The sequence below is a fragment of the Anabrus simplex genome, chromosome 1, assembly GCF_040414725.1.
Source record: "Anabrus simplex isolate iqAnaSimp1 chromosome 1, ASM4041472v1, whole genome shotgun sequence".
In the NCBI taxonomy this organism is placed as follows: domain Eukaryota; kingdom Metazoa; phylum Arthropoda; class Insecta; order Orthoptera; family Tettigoniidae; genus Anabrus; species Anabrus simplex.
This window is the reverse complement of record NC_090265.1, coordinates 1,495,376,116-1,495,394,603: the sequence shown is the minus strand read 5'-3', so window position 1 is coordinate 1,495,394,603 and position 18,488 is coordinate 1,495,376,116.

Here is an 18,488-nt window from a genome sequence, read left to right as displayed (position 1 = left end):
AACGTGCCTTTGACGATAAGTAAACTGTTAACTGGGCAAAGAAAAACAATAGTAATATCTAATCTACTATTTATACAGCAATATAACGTAACATTAAAACCACACATTACATGAAATTTCCTAAGATGTCACTGGTATAAGTTGTGCCTCAATGATAACATTTACAAAATATTTCCAGTTATAAACTGACTTATTAGCTTGGTGAGTTATTGGCATACTCATAGAAAATATCTATGCTGTTGAAGACGATATTACGAGTTCCAATAGAATTGGAGCTTGACTTAGACCTAGGCTGTTCGTTTTTCCTCCTCTTGACTATCTGGATTTTCAAGTCAAACGAACAATCTACAAGACACTCTCCAACAAATGGAGCTTCAAAGCTGGTGAGTTGAAATGACACACAAAATCAGAAACTAGTTTGACACAGCACACGATACGTTCCAGAAATACTTTCTCGTACTTCATATGAGAACCAAACTCATCGTTCTCGCTGCAGAACACCTGATTGATGCACTTTTCTTTGAGTTGTCTAGATGGTTAAAATACTGTAGTCCAGTCAAGTACGTTAGGATTAAGTTATTCAGTAAGCAGCAACATGCCACCAAAATGACGAAGAGTGTTTTCTTCAAGATTTACTGAATAATGAATGCCTTGCGTTCTCACGCTAGCTTATTATGTTGTAGTGTTGGCTACTGAATGCATGATTCGAAGCAGTGTATCGATTCATTCAAGTGTCCGAGTGAATCGATTCACAGGAACGGCGAGCTCACGGCACACGATTCAGCTTACTCCCAGCGGACAGTGCTGAGTGGCGCACTCACTGGACACGCGGAGAGCCGAGCTTCCGCTGCAGCGAGACATGAATCATGGCACATCTAAAGAATCGTGAACGAGCGCGGCTCAGTGAGACACATGATTCACACGGCTCCTTATCGGCTCACTGGACACCGGGAGAGCCGAGCTTCCGCTGCAGCGAGACATACAGTGAGCCATGGCACACGGAAAGAATCGTGAACGAGCCGGCTCAGTGAGACACAAGATACGCACGGCTCCTTATCGGCTCACTGCAGCGAGACATACAGTGAGCCATGCTACACTGAAAGAATCGTATGCTATAATGAACTCTCGAGCTCAGCTCATTTGAAAATAATACCCATTTGCATTCACTGTCCTCTTCTTACAGGGAGGTTTAAATAATAGATGGATTTATTTGCAGTGTTAAAAAGTTAGTCACAACATAATTCTGAAGTAGCTAGTAAGTAGGTAGGCTATTAGGTTATACTATTTATTAGTTTAATGAATCTTAGTATTATAACTTAGTTGACATTTGACAATTAAACTCGACTCTAGCCTGCCCTATGACTATGAGTCATGCTCATGACCACTCAAAAGTACCTCTTTTATATTGGGAAGAACGGCTCAGTATTCTCTCAGTTCATATGTCACATCGTTGCACAAGACTTCAATCATATGTGGACAGATGCAATAACAGAATGTTGAATCAGAAAACCAGCGGGCTACTGTATATCTCGGGTAGCCTATACAAAATATGACGATTAAAAAAATCCTCAGCTGATAGAAAAATACATATTTTCAAAAATGACTGAGCGAGTTGTCGTGCGGTTAATATCGCGTGGCTATGCGCTTGCATTCGGGGGATGGTGGGTTCGAATCCCACCGTCGGCAGCCGTTAAGATGGTTTTCCGTAGTTTCCCCATTTTCACACCAGGAAATGTTGGGACTGTACCTTAATTCAGGCCATGGCTGCTACCTTCCTAATCCTAACCTTTCCCACCCTGCGTCGCCGGAAACCTTCGATGTATTAGAGTAACTAGTATTTTTCTAAGAAAGGAGTTCATAGTATGAAGACCAGATGGCAGCTGCGAGCACTGAATGCTGTTGCTGCTGTCCTACCAGCACTTACTACACAGATGCAGTAGGAGCGGTGACCAATGAGCCGTGAATCGGATCACTGTATCGATTCAGTAACGTGAACGGAATCAAATGAATCGATTCAGTAAAATGAATCGAATGTCCCATCACTAGTATGTTGATGCATAAGACCGTAGCGTTTTTGTTTTGAGTGTTGGTACTCTGGTACCGATGTGTTTATTTTATCGATTGCATTTATGTTTTGAAGTGCAAGTGCCATGCTTCATGTTTCGTATTGAATTTTTCATTCTTGCAGACAGCGGTTGTTGTTGCGGACGTTAGGAAATGGAACGTCAAGTGGAGAAAGTGGACCATTTCCGACGTATTCTTCTCTTTGAGTTCAATACTGGAGGGAAGGCAGTGGAGGTTGATAGAAACATTTGTGCCGTGTGGGGGGACAATGCCATCGGAGAAAGCACGGCAAGAAAAGGTTTTTCTGATTTTAAAGAGGGTCGCTGTGACATACATGATGCTCGACGTTCAGGAACAACATCGAGGTTTGTAGAAGACCTTTTAAACGCCTTCATTCACAATGATCCACGTCGGTGTACCCGAGAATTGGCAAATGTGACCATTTAACCAGTTGCATTCGATGGGTAATGCTCAAAATTTGTTGTATGGGAATTGCATGCTGTAAGCCAAACCACAAAAATTAGCGGATGTCAATCTGTGCATCTTTGCTTGCTCGTCATCGATGGGCTCGTGAACAGCATCGAAAATTCCCATCCAATATCATTACTGGTGATGAGAAATGGTGTATTTATGCCAACCCTGCGAACCATGTGACCTTGCCGCGGTGGGGAGGCTTGCGCTTCCCAATGAAGCAGATAGCCGAGCCGAAAGTTCAACCATATCGCATGGGTATCTGTCTAGAGACCAGACTAACGAATGGTTCATCGAAAGGGGGTTAGATAATCAAGTTTGGTCATCTTTCCAGACACATCGGAAACTGCGCGAAGCAGATCCCGCGCACCGGTCCGAAGACCTCACTAAATCATTCAATCGGTAGTAGCGACGGGCGGTGTGTACAAAGGGCAGGGACGTAATCAACGCGAGCTTATGACTCGCGCTTACTGGGAATTCCTCGTTCATGGGGAACAATTGCAAGCCCCAATCCCTAGCACGAAGGAGGTTCAACGGGTTGCCCGGTCCTTTCGGACTAGGAGGACACGCTGATTCCTTCAGTGTAGCGCGCGTGCGGCCCAGAACATCTAAGGGCATCACAGACCTGTTATTGCTCAATCTCGTGCGGCTAGAAGCCGCCTGTCCCTCTAAGAAGATGTGTTGTCGCCGGTAGCACGAACGGATACCGGATGCGACTATTTAGCAGGCTAGAGTCTCGTTCGTTATCGGAATTAACCAGACAAATCGCTCCACCAACTAAGAACGGCCATCCACCACCACCCACCGAATCAAGAAAGAGCTGTCAATCTGTCAATCCTTCCGGTGTCCGGGCCTGGTGTGGTTTCCCGTGTTGAGTCAAATTAGCCTTTCGGAAGTTGCAAGGGTGGCAATCTATATGATTGACTGATATGACCTTGTAATAATACTCAACATTCAAGCTCTGTTGATACTTCTGCATGGCTGAAAGCAACGGGAAACTACAGCCGTAACTAACTCCCGAGGACATGCAGCTCTCTGTGTATGAATGATGTATTGATGATGGCTTCCTCCCGGGTAAAATATTCCGGAGGTAAAATAGTTCCCCCATTCGGACCTCCTGGTGAGGACTACACGGGAGGGAGCGTTCATCAGGAAGATGCTAGTTGCTTTACGTCGCACTGACACAGATAGGTCTTATGGCGACGATGGGACAGGAAATGGCCGTGGCCTTAAATGGGAAACCACGGAAAACCATTTTCAGGGCTGCCGATAATGGGGTTCGAACCTACTATCTCCCGAATACTGGATACTGGCCGCACTTAATCGACTGCAGTTATCGAGCTCGGTATCAGGAAGATGCTTTCTAACATTTTGCGAGTCGGAGCGTGGAATGTTAGAAGTTTGAATCGTTGTGGTAGGTTAGAGAATCTGAAAACGGAGATGGATAGACTAATGTTACATGTAGTTGGTATAAGTGAAGTACGTTGGCAGGAAGAGCAGGATTCTTGGTCAGGCGACTACAGAATTATCAACACAAAATCAAACAGGGGAAAAGCAGGAGTTGGTTTAATAATGAATAAGAAAATAGGGCATCGGGTAAGCTACTACACCAACACAGTGAAAGGATTATTGTTGTCAATATAGACACCAAACCAGTGCCCACCAGAATAGTGTAGGGCTATATGCCTACTAGTTCAGCGGATGATGAGAAAATCGAAAGAATATATGAAGAGATAGAAGATTCAAGACCGTTTGTAAGAGGTGGCGAGAATCTAATTGTGATGGGAGACTGGAATGCAGTGGTAGGGCAAGGAAGAGAAGGTAATACAGTAGGGGAATTCGGATTGGGACAAAGGAACGAAAGAGGAAGTCGGCTGGTTGAATTCTGCACCAGGCACAATTTAGTTCTTGCTAATACTTGGTTCAAACACCACAAACGACGGCTGTACACATGAACGAGACCTGCAGACACTGGAAGGTACGAAATATTCATTATGATTATGCAGAGATTCAGAAACCAGGTGCTGAATTGACAAACTTTCCCAGGAGCAGATGTGGACTCTGAAGTTGAAGAAATTGAAGAAGGGAAGGAATCCAGTGAGATGGGATCTAGACAAGTTGAGAGAAATGAGTGTAAAGGATTGTTTCAAGGGACATGTTGCACAAGGGCTAAATGGAAAGTCTGAAGAAAATACAGTAGAAGAAGAATGGACTGTCATGAAGAATGAGGTCAGTAGGGCTGCTGAAGAGATGTTAGGAAGAAAGGAAAGATCAACTAAGAATCAATGCATAACTCAAGACATACTAGACCTGATCGATGAACGACGAAAATACAAGAATGCAGAAAATGAAGAGGGCAGAAAAGAATATAGGCGATTACAAAATGAAGTGGATGGGAAGCAAGGGCAGATAAGGAACAATGGCTGAAGGAGAAGTGCAAGGATGTTGAAAGTTGTATGGTCCTAGGAAATGCAGATGCTGCATACAGGAAAATCAAGGAAACCTTTGAAGAATGGAAAACTAGGTGTATGAATATTAAGAGCTCGGATGGAAAAATCACTTCTAAGGAAAGAAGACAAGGCAGAAAGATGGCAGGAGCATATCCAATAGTTGTATCAAGGTAAGGACGTAGATGATATGGTTCTGGAACAGGAAGGGGCTGTTGTTGCTGATGAAATGGGTGAACCAATTTTGAGGTCAGAATTCGACAGAGCAGTGAGTGTCCTAAATAGGAACAAGGCACCTAGAATTGATGATATTTCCTCTGAATTACTGACTACCTTTAGAGAAACCAGCATGGCAAGGTTATTCCATTTAGTGTGTAAGATGTACGAGACAGGAGAAGTCCCATCCGATTTTCGGTAGAATGTTGTTATACCTATTCCCAAGAAAGCCGTTGCTGACAAGTGTGAAAACTACCGCACCATTAGTTTAGTATCCTATGTCTACAAAATTCTAACACGTGTTATTTACAGAAGAATGGCAAGACAAGTTGAAAATAATTTGGGAGTATATCAATTTGGCTTCAGAAGAAATGTAGGAACACGTGAAGCAATCCTGAATTTACATCTGATCTTACAGGATCGAATTAAGGAGGGCAAGCCCACCTACAAGGCGATCGTAGATCTAGAAAATGCATTTGATAATGTTGATTGGACCAAGCTATTTGAGATTCTGAATGTGATCGGGATCAGATACCGAGACAAAATAATTATCTACAATCTGTATAAAAATCAGTCTGCAGTGATAAGAACCTAGGGCTTGAAAAAGAATCAGCAATCCAGAAAGGAGCGAGGCAGGGCTGAAGTTTAACTCCCCCCCCCTCCTTTTCAATATTTATACACAACAGGCAGTAAAGGAAATGAAAGAAGAATTTGGAAAGGGAATCACAATCCAAGGAGAGGAAATCAGAACTCTGAGATTTGACGATGATATTGTTATTTTATCTGAGACTGCAGAAGATCTGTGGAAGTTGCTGGATGGTATGGACGAAGTCTTGGGTGAGGAGTACAGGATGAAAATAAATAAATCCAAAACAAATATAATGGGATGCAGTCCTACGAAGTCAGGTGATGCAGGAAATATTAGATTAGGAGATGAAGTTTCAAAGGAAGTGGATGAATATTGTTACTTGCGTAGTAAAATAACTAACGATGGCAGAAGTAAGGAGGACATAAATTCAGGCTAGCACAAGCAAGGAAGGCCTTTCTTAAGAAAAGAAATCTGCTCACTTTGAACATTGATATATGAATTAGAAAGATGTTTTTGAAGACTTTCGTCTGGAGCGTGGCATTGTATGGAAGTGAAACATGGACGATAACTGGCTCAGAAAGAAAGAGAATAGAAGCTTTTGAGATGTGGTATTACAGCAGAATGCTGAAGGAGAGATGGATAGATCCAATCACAAATGAAGAGATAATGAATCGAATTGGTGAGAGGAGATCGATTTGGCTAAATTTGACGAGAAGAAATGATAGAATGATAGGACAAATCTTAAGACACCCAGGACTTATGCAGTTGGTTTGGGGGGAAAGTGTAGGGGGTAAGAACGGCAGAGGTAGACCATGGTATGTATATGACAAGCAGATTAGAGCAGATGTAGGATGCAGCAATTATGCAGAAATGAAGAGGTTAGCACGGTATAGGATGGCATGGAGAGCTGCATCAAACCAGTCTATGGACTGATGACTCAAACAACAACAATAAAATGAAAGGAATGGCTCAGCCTAACAAAGGACAATGCGCATCCAAAAATATAATGTTTTGCATCTGGTGGAACAAAGAGGATATACTTTACTATGCGACCATCATTGCCGGTATTTGTTGCCACCAACTGACACGTCTTGCAGACGCAATCCAAGAAAAACAACCAACAAGACTGCATGAACTGGTGGCACTGCACGATAATGATCGCCCGCACTCTGCTAACCTGACAAAATTCACCAACCAGGAGTTGGGTCGAGAAGTCATTCCACACCCACCTTATTGACCTGATCTTGAGTCCTCATATTTTCACCTTTTCTCGCACTCTATCGAAGAACCTTCAAGGAACTCCTTTCCGGATAAAAATGCGATCCGAACATGGCTTGACGACTTCTTAAACAGAAACTACTAGATTTCTAGAGACCTGGAATCGAAAAACTACTCCAGCGTTGACAGACTCTTGTAGACAGCGAAGGAGAATATATTTTTGATGATTAACTTCTCTCTTACTTGTATCTTATGTGTTTAATAAACTTATTAAAAACGCTACGGACTTATGCACCAACCCAAATCATAAGAATGAAGCTTCCAAACCCGAAGCCACTCTCAAACATAGGCTACATCGTGGATATTCTACCTACTTTTAACTCGAACTTTCCACTAGTAGGCTATAAAGAAAAAGGGACCACCCCTTACCCAACATTTTCTGTCCTTGTCTTTTAGAATACATCAAGAATCAATATAATATTAATATTAAATGCCACACATTGATTATACCTATTAATGATTACTGTGAATTTATAAAACCTTTAAGGTTTTCCGTCGGCCCGCACCCTTTTGTGTCTTAGAAGTGATGACTTTGTAGGCTTTCTTTGTTGACCTTATCGTTCCTTGGTGTTCGTACGGAATAAAAATGGGTTTAAGGTAGAAATTTAACATTCAAATGGTTTTTCGCACTTGTGCATAATGTCACCCATTCATAACTAGTGACAAGTTTACGCAGTATAAACAATTACGTAGTGTACATACATACGCATGATTAACAAGTGATTTGATCGAACCTGTCGAGAAATCGCTGGACGGAATGGCCGTAAATTGGTTTAGAGCATTCTCATATTCATTCGGAAGCTATGAGGAGTTTAAATCAGCGTTCCTAAACAAGTACTGGAACGTGGAGGCACAGCAACTATTACGATTGGAGCTTTACTCACGTAAATATTCGACCAATTCGCCTACACGTTATGCAGATTACTTCACGGTTCAGCTTCAACGTCTAAGGGAACTAGACAATGCCCCTTCCGAGCAGGAGCTTATAAGCGCAATTGAAAAACAATTACCGGTGGAGGTGCAACGAATTATGGTCGCGGCGAACGTGAAAACCCTAGTCGAAGCCGAAGCCACACTAAGGCATCTCGACCAAACGACAAACCACGTTCCACATCGAGGCAATAAGCAACCTGAACACCTCGTCAGTACAATTGAGGCTGTGGGAAATGATAGTCGCCCAGGAGCCAGAGATCAAGGTACTGACACTCGAGAGAGGGAAGAAAATACGTGGCGACCAAGAGCCAGGAACAGATATTACGAACGAAGCCCGTGGGAACCAGAGAATGGACGCTGGAATGACCGAAACCCGAGACGAGGAAACGATAGAGAGAGATGGAGGCCAGGAAAGGGGCAAGGAGCTCAGGGATACCCGTACCAGTCACGAAGGTATTACCAGAACCAGCGACCAAACTATAGAAGGCGGGAGAGACACGAACCACAGGACTTCAGAAGTAACCTAGAGGAGCGACACCGCGAATCAGAGCGCTACTTGAACGAGCTAGAGAAAGCTAAAAGGGAAAGCGATAAATGGAAAGAGGCAATACTGGAGCCTCGAAATGGCGATCAGGAAGAAGGGGCCGCTAGCTTAGAATGCCAGCGGGAAAGACAGCGAGCCAGGTCAAGTAATCTAAATCCCCTCGCTACCAGCTACGACGGTCTGCCGTCTAAAAAAAAAATTACTCAGCTTAAATGAGGAGATAGTCTGGGAACACCCTATGAACCCAAGGGATGACAGCTGGGTCATCGCACAAATTGACTCATGGGTGGTTTCTCCAGAAGATTTAATAGAGGAAAGCGTGAATGGAAAACCGGTCATCAGCCGCACATTACCCGTCATCTCGGTTACAATTAACCAGACAGTCGTCCCGAGCCTGATTGACACAGGCGCGTCAGTGAGCATAGTCACGCAGACGTTACTTAATCAACTTAAGAAGGAAGTTCGGATCCCTATCTTACCAACATCGAACCTAAAACTCAAGGGTATCTTACCAGATAAATCTATGGTCTGTAAAGAGCAAGCTTATTTACAAGTTAAAATTGGCAAAGACGTATTCGAACACACATTTATTGTACTCTCAAAATGTAGTTATGACATTATCTTGGGGGCAGACTTCATGAGGATATTTGAGGCCACTATTGACATGCAGTCGAACCAAGTCTGGTTTCGCAAGGAGGGCTCTATTGTAGGAGCGACCTTGCAGCAGAGGGGCGAGACAAGCGACCAGACGAACGTAATGGTTTTACAGCCGGTTAGGATGGCAGACGAGGGCCAGACATGCCAGCCGTGGAACGGGGCCGACATTCTTGAAGACAGTGAGAGTGAAGGCTTTATTGCGACCCTACAGAAGGAGACTCGTGACCCAGTTATCTCAGCGGTGACAGCTAAGGTAGAAGAGGCAAAAATCCCACCGGAAGGAAAGGAGAAATTACGAGAGATCCTGGATGATAATAGTGTGGTATTCGATTCGAAACCCGGCCGTATTAAAAATTTCGTGTACTCGTTACAGAGCATAGATTGGAAGCCTTTCAAAAAGAAGATTTACCCGATACCCGCGAAGTTTTACCCGGAGGTAAAGAAAGCTATTCAACAGATGGAAGAGGACGGCATAATTCAGAAATGCCCGAGCCCTTTCGCCAGCCCATTGGTAGTAGTAAAGAAAGCTGACGGTTCAGTGCGCATATGTTTGGATTCGCGTGAGATTAACTTAAGGCTGGTGCCGGAGTACGAAAGGGTACCCCCTATCCGAGAAATACTCATGAGGTTCAGAGGAAAGAAGTATTTCACAGTAATGGATTTGACCAGCTCGTTCCACCACATAGAACTCGAAGAAAAATCACGGCTTCTGACGGGATTTTTATTCGACCAACAATCATATACGTTCCTACGTCTTCCGTACGGATTGAAGACAGCAAGTTCCGCTTTAATACGAGCACTAGAAAGTAATCTTACTCCCGAGGTTAAGGAGTTTACCGTGCGGTATGTAGATGACCTTTTGGTTGCATCTGACACCTTAGAAGAACACTTAGAACATGTGGGTGCATTGCTAAGGAACCTCAGGGGAGCTAACTTCAAGGTGAACCTGAATAAATCAAATTTTTGCCAGAAGGAAGTGCTGTTTTTAGGACACGTCATCGACGGGGAAGGCGTCCGACCGAATCCGGTGAAGATAGAAGCAATCCAGAATTTCCCTAAACATGTGAGGGTGAAGAATGTGAGGCAATTCTTAGGGGTAACGCAGTTTTTCTCCAGCCATTGTCCTAACTACACCGAGACGGTAGCACCCCTACAGGAATTACTACGGAAGAACAATCGTTGGGCGTGGCGCGTAGAGCACGATGTAGCGTTCGAAAGAACGAAGAAAATGCTCTTGGAAAGCATAAAGTTAGGATACCCGGATTACGAGAAGCCATTTATCATTCAGACTGATGCTTCAGCCGTGGGTATAGGGGCGATTTTGTATCAGGAAGAATCGAACCCGGAGCGGAAGAAGACTTACCTGTCTTTCATGAGTAGGAGATTACGAACCCATGAAGCGAAATACACGGCCACGGAGTTGGAAATGCTTGCCATCATTACCGCTCTCCAACACTGGAAAAGGACGGTATACGGATTTCCCATTGTGCTTAGGACGGATCACAAGGCGCTGACAATCATGCTGACCACGGACATTGCGAATGAAAGAGTAAGCAGGACGGTGGCCATGGAAGTCGGAATCCGCTAAGGAGTGTGTAACAACTCACCTGCCGAAGCAACTAGCCCTGAAAATGGATGGCGCTGAAGCGTCTTGCCTATACTCTGCCGTCAGCTCGGCAATGAGGGGTGCGCGGTTTCGCTTCGGCGGCCCGCCCCGTGAAGCCCTGACGAGTAGGAGGGTCGCGGCGGTGAGCGCAGAAGGGTCTAGGCGTGAGCCTGCCTGGAGCCGCCGTCGGTGCAGATTTTGGTGGCTATATGGGGACAGTACTTAGCTAGATGTTAACGACAGATATACAATATCGTGTATGTACGGAATTTATGTATATATTGTACCATTTAATGAACGAGGTTTTCACTCGAAACAAAGGAATAGAGTTCTTACTGATTGAGATTTATTTTAAACAAAGAAAAATGAACCGAAAGAATGTAAAGAAAGTCAAGGATTATACACTTTTAAGTAACATGTTAAAACAGTAACTATTGCTATTAAGAAAGTAATACCGTGACTTCTTGTACATACATGTTACATTGCCTTCTTAGATTTCCTTACCTTTAAAATAATATCGAATGAATCTATTTAAAAAACTGGATTCCAAGTGAAAACGTAGGTTAAATATTTCCAAAAATGAAAATCAATTTACAGTTACCTAATGTAATCTAAAATGAGTAAGTGAAGCTTTAGAATACTAATCGTTACATTACAATAAGCAACAGGGTTTTCCAACAGTCACTAGAAGAAAATACCATATAATCATTGAGTGGACCCTGAGTTAAAGAAAATACACTCCAAGTATAATTTGGAATAGTTATAGAGTACACAGAAATTGTAGAGTATAATTTAAGTCAATGTAAACTAAAACAGTATTTAAATATATAAATAAATGTTAAGTAGTTAGATACGGTGACTTAGAAATATGTTCACTACAATGGTTCAGTACAATGAACAGTTATAAAGTAAGTTAATGAAGTTAAGTTTAAGTAAACATGTTCAAATAGATAATCAAGTTCAAATTAGCAAGTAAGTGGCAGCTCTGTTTGAACTAAAACAATATCACTTTCCTGTCTGTAAGAAAATGTAGCATTTTAGAATAGTTTTCGCAATAATGTACCCCACAATAACACTACACAAAACCACAACAAATACATGTGGACTCTTACGTAAAAGAAATGCAGCTTCAGTGCTGGTGGGCTCAATTAACACAAAATTACAAAAGGTGTGGATAGAACACACACACTAACAACAAACAAGTAATAAAACACGAGACAATGAAAACTCACGATGGCCTGTAAAGATAAAATAAATTCACTCGCGGTTCGAACCAAATATAACAAGCGTGGTGAAAACCACTGATAGTTAGGTGGGGGTTCATGCGGTGGTGCTGGTTACCTGTGACTAGGTTGCACAAACATACTCGTGATTGGTAACTTAGCAGATCTGCATCTCACCTACAGTGACTTGCATTAATCTCAACAACATCAATGATTCACAAAGGAAATAAAGTTATCTGCACCAACTGTCGTACAGTCCTGTCAAAAGAAAAGAAACACACTGGGGTATATTAATGCGAAACTCCTTCCCATAGTTGAATAATGACAATAACCATACATTATCATACATGAAAGCCAATAATTACAAGTCTTACCAGCAATTCTTGTCCAGTCAGTCTAAATTAATTCCCTAGTGGGTGGTTACATAACACATCACACGGTCTTTAGAGAGGATCTACCTACATTATCCAAATATTCACACGAAAGTTTTATCCACTTAAAATTAAAATTATTATCAAAATGTCCCTACCGTTGTTCATGAAAGTCCTACTGTTCTAAAATCTAATTTAAAATATAACAATGGTAAATTAACGTGACATAATGCTCTGATATGTATTATTTAGGTTACACACAATGCTCGTGTAAATTAACACGATGCTGTTAACAATTCTCCTAGTGAAAATGAATGCATTTCAATTTCACTGAGGCTAAGGAGAATACATAATACTGAGTAGGCTTAATTGTATGTTTAGTCCTCAGCCCGAAGGCTGGTTGGATCCTCAACAGCTCCGCCATCAGCTGTCATAGATGGCCTAGGCATCACCGAAGAGGCGTACTAGGGAATGAGGAGTGAGGTAGTTTCTCGTTGCTTGCCTCACCGAGCCAGAAGTTGCTATTACATATCAGTCTGCCAAGCCCACTGAAATGCATGCACCAAACGACCCTATGAGCAACATTTTCACACAATTCATACCAGGGACTGGCTGCACAAGGAATGGGCATTACTAGCATCACTCATACCTCCGTCACTTTCATTTTGTCAAAGCCAAGGATAAAGCTGAGACAGATCAATGAAAGTAACAAAATTGCTCTAGCCCATACCAGAAGACATAGTGCACTGTAAACACTAGGTCCGCCAGCAAAGGCACAGGCTTAATTATGATACAGTAATAATTCCTCTCTGCCATCGAAATCTTGGAACCATGCAGTGGAAACAACCACCGAAAATCTGAACTGTGGGATAACTAATTCCACAATCGCAGGAGCTCATCACCACCCTGACACCGTCCCAAACTACACTTCAGGCTATCTTCACATATCACATCTCAGGGGCTTAATTAGAATCACCCTGGAAAACATCAAACACTGGGACAAACACCATTCACCTGAATTATTTCCCACACATTCATACAAAACGCTGCTCGATACAGAAACTGACAAGCATAATGCCATTTGACAAACAAGACTTCATAAATTTGGGCTCAGGTTGTCTTGAAATGAACCAGATAGCATCTTACGTAGTACAATGCTATGAAAAAATAACGTCTTCACTATTGCTAGTCATAGCTGGCAATCACAATCCAAAATTACTCTGACCTGCATCTACCCAAAGGAAAATCTGGCTTTACTAAACTGCGAACTGCGGTGTCAGACTAGCCACTCGAGAATGTTAATGATGACATTTATCCTTTACCCAAATATTTACGTAAATGTGAACAAAGGAGCAGTTCTGCCAGCATGGGACGCTTTCGTTCAATGACGGAACAAAAGTTTGACCAGTATCTTCTGTCATCCATAGCGAACACATGCTTTTAGCTCACTGGTCAAAATATTAAATTCACTCTCGAGTGTTTATTAGCAGGAGACTGCCGTGAGACTTGGGGGAAAATCTAATACAGAATTCTATTAAAGAAATTAATTCGTATGCTCCGATAGGTATTGCACCCTTACTTGCCATTAGGTCTCCGGCTACTTCAAGATTCAGAGCGCGTTCAGTCCTTATGGGGTATACGTAGATCGAAATTTAATGGCTAGTTAAGGAAAGGTAGGCCCCTACATCGTACTACCTACTTAAAATGAGGAGGCTTGTATCTAAAGAAAATAACAAGTTTATTAAATGTAGACAACACGAAATTATTGACATTAGCAAACCCTCAATTTAAAAAAAAATGCAAAGCACTGAACCCTTGTTGCAAAATTAGGCCACGCTTTCCTTGCGACAAGTTCAATAATCCGTGGTTGTGAATGAGTATGCGTAGTATTTTGGGTAGAGATGAGCCCTTTTGAGCCATTTGACTCTAAGGATTTGTTCCTGTGACAACTAAATGGAACTCGCCGACATTTAAAGTTACTTCCTATGTCGGGCATACACATTAACACATTGGAAACTAAATTGAATGTGACCAAACAAGCAAGTTCAAATCCTACCTTAACACTAACAGAAGTAATCACACAAATCATTCCCACAGAAAAACAAATCAGCCCGTCCATAAAGTCACGGCTGAACAGTACGATCAGAACCCGTATTACAACATAAATAACAAGGGACATAAAGTACACAATCCCTGAAAAAAGCACCACATGAAAAATATGAACAGTTTCTGGAAAGTTATCATGATATTTGGTTGTGCGCCAAATGCGAACTCGGGTCGTTTAAAGATGGCGAAAGACCATCATTATTATTATTATTATTATTATTATTATTATTATTATTATTATTATTATTGTCGCGGGAAAACATCAATTCTTTCATCTCATTCACATATCTCACCATTACTCCGTATTTAACGTTCATCTCATTATTTACCTGTTGCCTTCGCGCCACTCACACTTCTCAGGTCTACACACACAACTCTCCTTGTTATAGCCCACAGACCTAGCTATTCCTCAAATTGTTCATCAGTCCACCCCAAACTGATTTCCTTCCCAGCACTTAACCCCATTCTCTAGGTCTCTTGTGTTCACAGTTCAATGACAGTTTGATGACACAACTGTGGAGGACGACCCGTGCATGATGGTGTATTCGACACCGGACTCCCGCTGATGTCTCCGCAAGCACAGCGACAATAACACACAAGAAAAGGATTTTACGTAACTAACGTACTTTAAGGAAGGTATCAAATAGAAGACATGTGGAGTGGCTCGCTAACTAATCCTAGGTTCGATTCCTTACCCTTATCATATTGCATAAGATACTATTTTCCACAAATACACGTAAAATTTACCTCTATGGTAACATTTAGGGATATCCTATTCCACGAAGGAAAACAACATAACCATTCCCAAACTGAGGATGTTACAAAAGATAGCTCTGGAAGAAGTATAAAAGCAAATAATGGTTCCATTTTTAAATAACACTGCGGGTATTGCGTATTTTTTTTTTTTTTTTTTTTTTTGCTAGGGGCTTTACGTCGCACCGACACAGATAGGTCTTATGGCGACGATGGGATAGGAAAGGCCTAGGAGTTGGAAGGAAGCGGCCGTGGCCTTAAGTAAGGTACAGCCCCAGCATTTGCCTGGTGTGAAAATGGGAAACCACGGAAAACCATCTTCAGGGCTGCCGATAGTGGGATTCGAACCTACTATCTCCCGGATGCAAGCTCACAGCCGCGCGCCTCTACGCGCACGGCCAACTCGCCCGGTGGTATTGCGTATTAAACTATCTCTTATAATTTTTTTTTTTTTACATGTTTAAATTAACGAGCTTATTCTGCGATCACATGCTTACATATGAAAAGGGTCACTTATCTGGTGAAGTTGGGACGGCAAACATATACCCTGCCGGCAGCTTTTGATTCCAAAACGTGGCCCACCGTAGTGATAATGAGGGTTGTCAGTCAGTTTCTTTCCTCTGGACACAAGGGGCGCGTGCAGTTTAAAAGGCAAGTGAGTGCTGTAATGAGCATGTTTGTCATATTTCACCTCGATTATTTGAACATGTTAGGATTTAATTTATTCTTAAGACAAAATATAAACCAATATCTCAGAATATTTGTTTCATGCTTAACCCATGCGGTGGTCACAGATGTTGCAAGGAAGGAAGGAAGGAAGGAAGGAAGGAAGGAAGGAAGGAAGGAAGGAAGGAAGGAAGGATTGGCAAACAAACTCTACAAAGAACTTTCAAGTAGCCGTAAATGATCACCATGAACTATTTATACATACCGGTACAAATAATAGATCTGCCAAAATACTAATCTTAAATTCGTATAAAAGTAGGCCTAATAAAATATTACTTTTGTGCTGTTCATATGAATCTCGCTCTCAGTAAAAGAAGTAAAATCATGAACTAGGGACTGGATTAATAATAATAATAATAATAATAATAATAATAATAATAATAATAATAATAATAATGTTCTAGGTTTTATATATCTTTTAACTAATGCAACTTGGATCAAAGGCCAGCATGCTAACCATTTAGCCACGTAGCCGGAAATAATAATAATAATGATAATAATAATAATAATGATAATAATAATAATAATAGTACTAATAATAATACCGGCGGGAGAACCGAAGCATGGGGTATGGAGGAAATGCCATCCCGAGTCGAACACCAGGCTCTGTCCAAGGCTTACAACCTTGGAAGTAACTTGGTCGATGTAAAACTACACCGACCCCAAACTACAAGTTTTCAACTGCAAAGCATGGAGGAAAATTCAACAGGTAATTGTACCCCAGGTGGTAACCAATCCACCGTCGCCTTGAGTGACGCAAGCAGGCCTTCGGATTCTGGGGAGCCTGCACCTACATGCAAGGAGGTATCGGAGACTCCTAGGAACAAAATCAGCCACAAACACCGAAATTTTTTTGCTACCTTCAATGCCCTCTTGAAAGTTGGTAAACTCAAACATCTTACGGATGTCCTCTCCAATCATGAAATCCTAATTACAGCAATTCAAGAGTCAAGGTTTACTGATGAACATGCGTTTGAATCACAAGGTTATAGAATCTTCAAAGGGAAAACCGGCAAACGTGTGATGAAAACTGTTCCGCACCTTGGCACAGGATTTATTGTCAGCAGGAAAATTATTGATTCAGTCACTGATTTCAGCTCTCCTAACAGCAGGGTCTCGATGCTTAGCTTTCGGAGTATGAACAACGTACACACGCTTGTGAACGTACATGCGCCAATTAACCAGGCAAACAAGAAAGACCCAGAAGGAACAGACAAATTCTGGGAGGACCTGGAAGAAGCTATATCAAAAATTCCTGACAAACACACAATAATTTTGCTTGGAGACTTCAATGCCCAGATTGGCAAAGAAAGGAAATTCCAAAATATCGTTGGAAACTATCCAGCCCACAGACGAACCAACCGAAATGGGGAAAGGCTTATAGAGCTTTGTAAGGCATTCAATCTTGTTCTTAAGTCAACAGCCTTCAAACATCTACCGAGAAAACAAAAGACATGGATATCACCAAATCCTCACTTGGGAGAATTTCAAATAGATCATGTTGCCATTGCACGAAAAGCAACACAAGAGATCCAAAATGTTAAAGTCCTGAGAAGTGCTAACCTTGACTCAGACCACTATCTATCCAAGATCAAAATTAAGCTTCATCCAAGAAACACCAAAAGAGTTAAGATAAAGAAAACTAGCAAATTTGATACAGAAAAGCTGAAAGCCAGCGAAGAATTCACTCAGAAACTTCAGTCTTTGGACACAGAAAATTGGGAACAACTGAAAAATACCATTGTTGAAACAGCTGAGGAGACAGTATTGCTAAAGAAACCAAAGAAGCATCCGTGGTGGACTCAAGAATGCGATGAAGCCATAACACAAAGACAAATCGCTTGGCAAAGATGGAATTCCCTGAAGAATCCAGAAAGATATGAAGACTTTCTGGAGACTAGGAAACATGCAGCGAAAGTGATCCGCCAAGTAAAGCGCGCATTTGACAAAAACCAACTGACACAGATCGAGCAGGACTTCAATAAGAATAATACTAGGGATTTCTATAGAACCTTCAAACGCAACCTCACCAAGTACACCCCACCAAGTCTACATTTCCGAGATCACAATGGAAAAGTTGCCTACAATGACAAGGATAACTGCCAAATCTTGGCTAAATATTTTGAATCTCTTCTTAACTGCGAAGAATCAGAATCAGAATTCACCTTTGAAGAATCCAGACATCCCAACCAAGACTCTTCTCCCCCCACAAAAGAGGAAATCAAACAGATAATTACATCATTAAAGAACAACAAAGCACCTCGAGAAGATGCGATAATTGCTGAACTCTGGAAGTCTGCAGGTGAAAAGGCGATCGATAAACTAACTGAGATAATTCGCGAGATCCGGGAAACAGAGAAGATCCCAAATGATTGGACAGCAGCCGTGATTCATCCCCTACATAAGAAAGGTGACAAAACAGATGTAAACAACTATCGCGGCATCTCCCTTCTCGCAGTAACATACAAAATTATCTCCAAAGCCCTTCAAACTTGGGCAGAAGA